Genomic DNA, 11,180 nt, shown 5'->3' on the forward strand with positions numbered 1-11,180 from the left:
TATTAATTCTAGATTTACCATGTCTGCTTGTTATTATTATGTTTGTTTTACATTTACCACACAAAAACGATGAATATAACTATTAGAAATCTGAACCAAATTTCTCATCCATCATTTTGGTTGGACAAGCAAGCCATCAGTTAAAATATGGCATATCAAAGAGTCTTAGTTAGGCCTCTAGGTGCTGAAATAATTGAATAGATCACCAAAATAAATACTCGTCCATACCAATGTAAATTTATGTCACATATTACAATAAATCATTATTAATTCGTATGTTATATTAGCAACTTAAAGCCAAGGATCAGATAAATAGTAGACAAACAGTGGTTGCTTAGTTTTGCTGAGTTGTTATCTCGTGGATGAGAAACTGATAGCATCGATTCCACATCATGTCCTATTTTTCCTATCAGAAAATTCTATTTTTAATTAGAAAGAGAACATTTTTTGAAAGAGAATCAGCAAAAATGCATTGGCAGTTTTCAAAAGACGTGTTAGAGTTCTATGTTTCTCTCTAAAATAAAAAAATTAGAGGATAAGAATTAAGCAAAGTCACAGGTTCACAGCTCAAGCGAAAGGGAGACCCTCAAGTGACGTATATTATTGGAAGAAACAAACGGAAACATCTAAATTATATTGGCACAAATATAGGTCCATATTATATAGTGGTCAGCCTACATGATCATCCTATCACTGTTGCTTTTGTTAGGAGAAGGTGGGTTGGATCTTATCTTTTAGCAAACAACTCTCAGTGTTGACAATGATATGTTTACATCAATATAGTCCCATTAAATTTATAAAATAATTGCCAGTTTCATCTAAACATAGTGCGATTTAATCAACAAATCAAAGCTAAGCAACTTTTATTAACCCAGTCAGGAGGAGATCCTATGAATCAATGCAAAAAGATACTCTCAACATGACTACCTCCAAGATAAAGGAAGACGCATCTCTGCCAATACCCGGATCCTGACAAACCTTACCTCTTCTATTAGTTGATTCCCCGACGTAGTAATTTTTTACTCGATTTGTTTATTAAAACTTTTAATTCATGTTGTGATGTGCTCCACTCATCAGCCAGCTGTCCCTTTCTCAATACTGCCCAATTTTTTTTACTTTCCATAATCACCCTTAATCGCTTCAGGAATTTCATTAGTTACCATCCTCGTCTCCCTCATTGAGCTGTTTTAGCTTTTAGGTGATAAACTGATTTTGTCCTTGATTCTTCGATATTTTTATATTTTCTTAGCAATTACTGAGGAATCTCCTTACGATTCTCTGATTCGAAAACTCGTCCCAATATTCGATATTTAATTTGTCTTCATTACTTTTAGCTCCAAATCTCTCTATATTCAACTTCTCCCCTCCCTTCACATAAAGGTCAAACGTTGATTCTTTCTTATACAGTCCGATTTCATTTTGTTCAAAGTCGATAGAAAACCAAAGGTGAATGTAACGGCTTGACTAAGTAGGATGTTCTTCATGCGAACCCTGAAAAGAGGAAAAACAATAACAGATCAAACATCATAAAACACACATAATGAATCAAAAAACAAAGAATAAATAAAGATACATACCTCAGTCACACGACGAACAACGCATACCTGGTAATTACAACGTAACACGTAAACGACAGGGAGACACGACGACGGTTTAACGACGAAACGAACGAGTAAACGGTGATGGAGAAGGTTGACGGAAAAAGACAGTGATGCAAACTCAACGGGATGTAGAAACTGGAATCCAAAATATATAAAACCAAGTCCCTTTGTTCCATTTGATTTTTCAACAACCAATTTCTACTACTAAGTGTCCTTAGATACTTTTTCGAACTTATTTGCGCTTTCTATAGCAAATGAAGGACTACTTATGTACAATTCATCTTCACCCAACAAAACGAACACACAAAATTAAGACGGCGTCGTTTCGGGATCCGTTTTACATAACTCCCTGAATCAACCCGTACGCGCAGACCCGACCCGACCCGACCGAGTCTCAGCTCCCTTCGCCGGATCTATCTCCCACAGCTCTACCAGAACGATATCTCCTGAGGCCGATTCAAAGACACAAAGCCCAAGAGCAAATCAAGATCATCCTTTTGGATAGCTGATAGCCTACTAGGCCTAGGCTGATACGCGGACCTCCTTTTCTGCTGATGCGAAGACGGCCTTATCAGAGTCGTCAACGCCCTCCTCACCCACTCGCCTTCGACGCCACCGATCCTCACCAGCGAATTCGTCATCGCCGATCTTCTCATATTCAAACTGTTCGTCGGATACGACGCCGTAACCGCGGCGCCTTGACCGTGGGGATTCGCCACGTTCTTGTGTAAAGCGCACCGGAACGAACCGGGGTGAGTCGTCGGCGAGCACATGCATCTCCTCCTCGAATCGGGGATCTTACTACCACTGCTTGGCTTCGAGACGGCGATGGATCGGTGGTTGCGGGATATAGATCTGGAATCGATCGAGTAACGGAACGATTGTTTTTAATGACGATGATGCGAAGAGGTTCACGCGCGTAGGTGACGCGGATCTGTGGTTATGCGGTTGTTGTTGTTGTTGTTGGTTGCTGAGAAGCTGAAGAACGGGACGAGAAGGTGGAGGTTGTGGAGGAAGCGAAGCCTGACGAAGAGCGTAGCGCAGTACCGGTTGATCTGGTTCTAGAAGATGTAACCGCCATTTTTTTTTGAAAGACTCTAAATGAGAGAGAAGGTTTTCTAGAAGAAAACTAGAGAGGATTTTGAGGCCTTTTTTTTTCTTTTTTTCTAAGAGTCCCCTGAGGGTTAGTTGGTTCGGCAACCTAGCAAGTCTCAGACGGGGAATTTATAGTTGAGGACGAAGAGTGGCGTTTTTGTGATTATCGAGAAAGTTCGTGATCTTTTGAGTAATTTAGGAAATTTGGTTAATTGACTTGACCATGGTTAAGCAGGTGGTTTGTTTATCAACTTGTCGGATTTCTGATCCAGCGGCTGAGAAGGAGGGTTCTGCTGAGTGCTTCTGTGGGCACTTACAATGGGCGCCACGCAATTCATTAGTTGATGTAATTGCTGAATGCCTGATAAATGTATATGCCAAAAAACTTAATAATCTATAGATTGTTTCGAGTAAATCTAAAATACGATAAAAAGTAGCTGATAAATCTTACAGGCAAAATATATATATAATCTATAGATTGTTTATGTAAAAATATAGATGATTCTTTTGAAAATGGTATCATCAAAAAATATTTTTCTGTGCTGCGATATAAAATGTTTTAGTTAAAAATACAAGAATTTGAAATTTTACTTTAAAAAAACGGTTATTAGCAATATAAGAAACTGTTATTAATAATATAAGAAAATGCTATTAATATTATAAATTTAACATAAATTAACTTCTTATTAAAAGAAAATATTATAAAATAATACAATAAAATATCATTAGCCAACTAATTTAAAGTAAAACTAAATTTATTTTAAAATAAACCATCTTATATCTTGGACTATCAGATTTTTAAAGAACATCTTGTATTATAGAATGGAAGGAATAAACCCTATGAAATAATAACAACAAGGCATTCTTTGTCCAGTCCAACAAACAAAAAAGTCGCCTTTGAATAAGTTGACGGTTATGACCATATGATAAACCCCATTTTAAAATCATTCAAAACCTATTTACGAACGCAGGTCATTGTTAATAATTAAGCACCAAGCTTGCTATATTAAAAACGCTATTCAAACTTATGAATCGGTCTTCGAAGTAATGTCTTGGACCGTGGATTTCGTTTTTGGTTGATAGACCGGAGCATCTACGTACTTATATATATGCTACTACCAATCTATTCAATGGTTTACGTTGGCTTATAAAACCCCAAGAATACTAGAATATGATAATATGATAATATATCATTTCATTGTTATATGCATTTGTTTTATGAAAATATTCATACATGTTGTAAAGTGCCTCCTCCTCTTAAAGAAATTTACATTATGAGTCACATTTTGCGTTTATAGTTACATCTTAACACAGATTTTGTGTTTACATTATGGGTCACTAGTAATTTTATATAATATTAAAATAATCTAGAAGTTCATGGGAGTGAGAGTAGAATGAGCACATGATGATGATGAATGATAATACTCCCAACTGTGAGCGAGCGTGATTCTAACACCATTGAGTGTCAGTCAGCCTGTCAGATTTTGGGTCATAGTTTCCAAAATCTATGGGAACAAATAAAAATTCTACTGACACTCTTTTTCTAGCCTTTTAACATTCAGTCTTTTTTAGTTTAGAAAGATGTAGTGCGAGTGGTTGTCTAAGTATCACTGCTATGTTCATTAAGTTGGAAGGTGAGCAGATCTAAATTGATAGTGAGACATTTATGTAGGAAGCATCTACAGTTCAGTAAATAAGATGGCCAGTTAGCTATTGCCTGCAGCCTATTACTACCAAGTAATAATGAATAAATTTATTTTTGCAAGTTAGACAATTATAGAAAAACTAAATTTCCAAAGATGAGCTCTATATAATAACCACAATGTCACTATAATATCTGTAAACATGTATTGCCTGTTTGTAGACTTTGGGGACTTATAATGCTCCAACTTAGATCAAGAATAAAACCTTTTGAATGTGACTAATTTATCACAAAATCCAATGTATAGAGGTGCGTAATTAATTACTGGTAACTTACCAGTATAAAATTGAATAAGATGGATTAAGAAAGAGGAATTTAATTACGAATAGGTTGAACTTCTTACTTTGCAACTTGCTGGTCTTAAGTCAGTCCTATAGGACTCGGAGTCAAGTCGTGCGCTTTTAGAATTCACACTTTTCGTTATAAGATGATTATTCAACGTAAGATTTGTCTTCGTGTAATAAATTTTGGCATTGACTCAGATTGGCAATGGAATAAAAAGCAGCTCAAGAAATATCCTCTTTTTTTGTTAATGACAAATATCTTTTTTTGTTGAACAAATGACAAATATCTTTGATAAAAAAGTGACAAATATCTTTCTAGTAAAGTAAAAGGCGAATGTAATAAGCCAGTCAGTGAAAAAGCATAACAATAAATATCTTCTTTAATCTTTACGAAGGATTTTATTTTAATTACATGTGTTTGAACAGTTGACTAATTATAATTTCTCAAAAATGTGTTTATAATTTTTTTTTAAAGGGCTGCCAATGGTTTCCCTTTCAACTTAACCCATTGGTTTCAACTCTTCATTTATCTGATTGGTAGCTGAAAAGGAGTTGATTACTCCAACAAACACATTTTTTTTTAAATATTTTTAGGCACTTGCCATTGAGAGGCATTTTCTCTTTTTCACTTCTCTAGTGTTTTGACATAACTATCTTTTTGTTTTGGTTAAGACTTTGAAATATGAGTTAGTTTTACTAATATAAAATAATAATCTGCTAGCTTCTCTCCACTCGCTCATTTTTCTCTTCTCCTTATGTTTTTTGAGCCATTAGATATAAAAAGTGCAAGTAGATCGTATGGTGAGAGTTATTTGAACTTTTCTAATACTACTTTATCAATCTCATCTATTTCTTTATGTGATTATTTTAACATATTTAAAATATAATAAATAATAAATTTGTTATCATAAATTATGTCTTTTGTTTTCTACATTTTAAGATCCATTTTGGTATACTTTACAATTTGAATATGAAAAAAATTGTGGACATGAACACCGTAAATGTATACAAAATTGTACATGACTTAGTGTTCATTTGAGAAATGTGGTTTCATATTAACTAAATTAACCAAGATCTTATTTGAGTCTTTGAACCTTGACAAAAGACAATTGTCTATGAGTTACCGTGTTGAAGTGAGTCTCTCTGATATGCATATGTGTATATGTGTTTGTGGATACTGAAAATGGTTGTCGTTTGTGGATGTGGACGAAAATTCACTGTTGCCATTTGTAGATGTGGATAACTGATAAAATATCAAGAAACTATAATCGTTAAGTTAAGAATTGACATATCCACTAATAGAAGGTCCACAAATTGTTTCATTGAGTCAAAAACATTTTCTAAATCCAATCAACTAAACAAAATGTTCATAAACAGATGAGGCCAATTTTATTAATCATGAGGAAAGGTTTATAGTCACAGTCACAAACAAGAGTTTACATCATCCTTAAATCTCTAATCAACACACCAAAAACATAATCACTAAATATAATAGACACGAGAGCTTGTCGTCATCTTTTCCACAACGGAGGTCGGATCTGCTCGTCGTCACGTCCTCTCCAAACCAGATAGAAAAAAGTGTTGTGGACAACAAGGTGTGAACGTCAGATTTTGTCGAAAAATTAAAACAGAGAGAATTGTCGGGCAGGGATGTCGAATAGCTTTCAACAGAAACAAAACAAAAAAAAAAAACAAAATCGTTAGTAATCCACTGCGAACCCAAATCAACAGAACAAAACCACAAAAATCCTGAAAAACGTAGGAAAATGTTTTCAAAAACCTTAAAATGATGAGAACCAAACCCAAAACAACACCATAAAGAGAAACAAAACAGTGGGTAGTAAACTTAGGACCCATAAATACAAATCGACATAAACCAAACCAGAAAAAACCTAAAAATCCCTAATAAATTGGAATCAAAAACCCTGCAATTTAAATCGTGTCGGCTAAGTATTAAACACACACACACACAAAGGAAAAACCCCTAAAAAATTGGGGAAAAAACTCTAGAATTGAAAACATAAATTGCACGGGAATCGATTGGAAAAACAAAGAAAGAAGCTTTATGGAAGAAATCAACAAAAAACAGGAAGAGAAGGAGCAGAAGTTGCTTCGAACTAACCTGAAGAGGACGGCAGAAGATAGGAATGCAGAGGAGGATCAGCTTTCTTCTTTCGCTGGCGCCTGAGAAAACTTGGGTTTCTTTTTCGCCACTAGACTTTGTCAATATCTTGAAAACACACTGAGCTTTGGAGATGTATGAAAAAAGGGTTTTGTTTGAATGGGGGAAAGTAGAAAAGTGGAGTTAGAATCGAAACTATTTTGGAAAAAAAACAAGAAATCAAATAACTGAGTCTCTAGATTTGTCCGATACCAAAACAAAAAAAAAATTAAAATGTCTAACCATGGTTATTTCACCTATAGTTAGTAAAGTGTGGTGTAGTTTAAAGAAGGGTATACATGACATTGTATGTGTTGCATAAGTGAAAAGTGTCTAAGCATGTAATTTTTTCCTGAATAAGCCATTTGCGGCTAACCGCTGCTACCCATTATATAAACTAAAGGAGGTTCAATGCACCCATTGAAACGGCGACGGTTAATTCCGAGGAATCTACAATATTTAGTTAGATCAGATATTAGGCTAATTAATAATGGTAGTAGTCGCAATCATATAGCACAGCACAGTGTTGTGTCGTGTTGGGCAAGTGCTTGAGGGACAAGCAAATCTTTTAAGCACTGGTGACACGTATGAATCCATTAAAATACAGTCGGCACCCACTTCTCAATAGCCTCACGACAAGTAAAAGAAACTAAATATATAGTTTATTTTTCTTCTTGATTAGCAGGTGATCAGTTAATTGTTTAATTCAAAAACGGAGTCTAGCTCTTAAGTTATAACATGGGTAATTTACAAGTTAACAAAATTCTCTGCTGCTCCGGAAGTGTTTGTACACCACATGATCAGGCATCTGTTTTGTTTAAAATGAAGATGGAAACCTGTATTAGATTCATAAAAGAGAAATATTGGGTTCACTCCTAGAGTGAATCTTTAGGTTCACCAACCAATAGTATTTCGTTATTTCATATTCATATACTTTTAAAAAAGGAAATAAAATATTGTCAAGTTTTATTATGTTTTAAAATAAAAAATAAATATAAAACAATAGTAGTCGCAAAAAAAAGATTTTATATTTAAAATACGCGTCAGCAAACACTAAACCTTAAACTCTAAATCCTAATTTATAAAACCTTAAATCCATGGTAAACCTTGGTTAAATCTTCGGATTTAAAAAAAAATATTTTTAACACAATCAGCAAAACACTAACCCCTAACCCTAAATACTAAACCCTAAACCCTTGGGTAAATCATAACCCTTGGATAAATCCTAAACCGTAGGATTTAGAAAATTTATCCAACCATTTTGGATTTACCAAGGGTTTAGGGTTACCCAAGGATTTAGGGTTTAGGGTTTAGTGTTTGGCTGACAGTAGTAAAAAATATATTTTCTAAAATCGTATTTTTTTTGTAATTAATATTAATTTTTATTTTTTAATTTAAAATATTAATATAATTTGACAATATTTTATTTCTTTTTTTAAAAGATACTGAATATGAAATAACGAAATTTATTGGTTGGTGTGAACCTAAAGGTTCACTTTAGGGGTGAACCAAGAATTTTTCATTCATAAAAACCATATTAATGTGTCTCTGATTTATTTATATAAACTGCTTAAGCTAATCACTATCTAATCTATTAAAACTGAAGTACAACTATAAATTAATCCTTAATTTTCCTCAATAATTACAAAAGAATGCACTGATCAAAAATACAGTAGTTTTACTTTTTAACTCAAAAATTCGTATACCACAAATAACGCTAAACCATTCTGTTCGGTTGAGAATTTAATTACTTAAAATTTGACAAATCACATATTCACACAACCCTTCTTATGGCACTTAGCATTAAATAACATGTAGAAACAGAATAAAGCTTGATGTCTTGATATGAGTAATTCCTAAAGTTTACACTATCATTAACTTCTGCATGATTTCATCATTCAAATTCCGTTTTCTGTTAAAATTTTATATAGATACGATTTAATCTACCAGCAGACATTTCAATCTTATGTGTGCGTGATTAAGGGCCTTCAATATAGGCCATAAAATCCCTAAATATCTGACTTTTGTTTTTGGAAATATCTAACTATTATATACATAAAAATAAATTGCATCAGTAAAATCACTGTGAATATTTTTTTTTTTTTTAAAAATCCATTTTGTGAAGGCATAATATGGCAATATATAGAGTAATTAATATTATTATGTCATCTAATTATGTATTTTTATAAGATGATGGTGCATATAAATACTATTAATTATATAATTATTTATATGATGGACCAATACAATTAATTATATGATGACATATATGATACATAATAGTGATTAGGACTGGCATTCAAGTATTCATTCTAATTCGTTTCGGATCTGTTTGGATTTCGGGTTTCCGAAGTGAGTGATTCAGTCCATTTATATATTTCTAAATTTCAGTTCGAATTATGATTAGGGCTGGGCGTTCAGTATATCCATTCGGGTTCGTTTCGGATCTGTTTGGGTTTTGGGTTTTCGGGGTCAAAGATTTCAGCTCCATTCAGTTCGGGTTCCGATAACCAATTTATTTTTTTAAAAAATTCATTAATATATTTTGAATTTCTTAATTCTATAAGTAAAATAATATATTGTATATAAATCTGAATAAACATATGTCAGAAAATACCTAAACTTAACATATAAATTGGTTTAGTTTTAATTTTAGATCAAAAATAATAATTTTTAAAAATATTTTTGGTGTTTTGAGTGTACTTCCACTATGTTTAGATATTTATATTTGACTATTTTTATATATTTTCAAGTATTAAACCAATCTAAAAGTATCATATATATTTGATGTTTTATGTACATTAAAACTAAAAATAATTAATATATATATATATATATATATATATATATATATACATATATATATATAACGTATATAAAACTTTCAGATACATTTTGATATCCAAAATACTTCGGTTTGAAAAGTGGTGTCGTTTCGGTTGTCTAAATATCAAAAATTTTGAATAATTTGGATATTTAATCAATTTTGGTTCGGATTTTGTATTACTCTTTCGGATCGTGATCGTTCAGTTCTTTAAATTTAATTTTTTTTTATCTACTTTGATATTGAATATAAAATAAATAGCAATATATTTTTGAAAATATAATCCGCACAGGGCGTGCGCGTCAAAATCTAGGTGAATAGTTAATTGGAAAGTACATTTGATACGTGTAAAAGGCAATTAGGTGTGCCTGATTATTGATTAGTGAAAGTGTGAAACCCAAAGCCCCAACTCTCGGGAGTCTAATCATTTCCCGTTAACCACCAATTATAGTATCAACACTATCCCAAATATTTATTCGTAAAACTAATCACACATTTTTCTCAAGTTGTTTCGAGTTTGAGCCTTATTCGTATGTCGTATACATCTTGGGCAAAAAATCAATGTTATCATCACTTCTTTTTATAAACCTTTTTGCATAATAGCTGGATAGCTGCTATGTCCAGTTTTTCTCGTTCCATTGAAAAGTTAATACGCTAAAGATTATAATTAAAGTGCAAAGTTTTTTGTTAGATTTTCTACCTTTGACCGTTTTATTACGAAATATACCTAGAATTCGTTAGAAAAGTTTCTTAAGAGAATTAGAAAAGTTGTACAAGCAAGTCTTATCTTTTTAGCATCTCTCGAGTTTCGCGCAGACTCCTAGAACTGGAGATTAAAGTATCCATTGGAGATTAACATATCTTTAGTACTGTTTATTTTAAATTTTTGTATTTCAATAGTACAAAACATCAAGCTAACAAACCAAGGGTGTAGAACTGTTTCAGTATCCTCTCGTGGGCCAAACAACTTCGAAACAAATCAAAAGCTCTCCTTTACAAAGTTTAGGCCCAGGCTTTACTAAAACCAAGGGAATCTGTTCTGGATCGGTTGACCGGGCGGGTTGACCAATGGCGGTGGACCAGAACATCTTCACAACCAGCAATTCTCATGTTAAACAATTTGCGAGAAAGGTGCACCAAATTTTTTGTTCTGTTCATGAGAACGGATATACTTTTGCCAATGCAGGCGACTCCAGACTCGTTGACAACCTATATATGAGACAAGAACTTGCTGCAAATGGTTAGACTGGTTTCTAAATGGTTGGTTGTGTTGAGAACAATTCTCGAGGGTGTGACAGTGGTACCACCAATAGGGGAATTGTGGTTAGGCTAATAGCTGCTTAGTAGTGTACTTTGTTGGCCAAACAATAGGTTTCACACATAGCAGCTACTTATAGGGGCTAAACTAATAATAGCTGCTGAGAAGAACTACCACAGTGTTGAGAGTTGAGACCGATCTAGTTTCTGAAACTGAACTCTTTTCGATTGACACAAATATGTTCTAAGTAAGCAC

General features: G+C 33.2%; 1 pseudogene; it reads right to left on the minus strand.

The window, feature by feature from the left end:
- Positions 1-2,029: 2,029 nt before the first annotated feature.
- On the minus strand, positions 2,030-2,716 carry LOC130506273 (uncharacterized; annotated as a pseudogene).
- Between the last annotated feature and the right edge of the window lie 8,464 nt (positions 2,717-11,180).

Source organism: Raphanus sativus, unplaced genomic scaffold (assembly GCF_000801105.2).
Source record: "Raphanus sativus cultivar WK10039 unplaced genomic scaffold, ASM80110v3 Scaffold3064, whole genome shotgun sequence".
In the NCBI taxonomy this organism is placed as follows: Eukaryota; Viridiplantae; Streptophyta; class Magnoliopsida; order Brassicales; family Brassicaceae; genus Raphanus; species Raphanus sativus.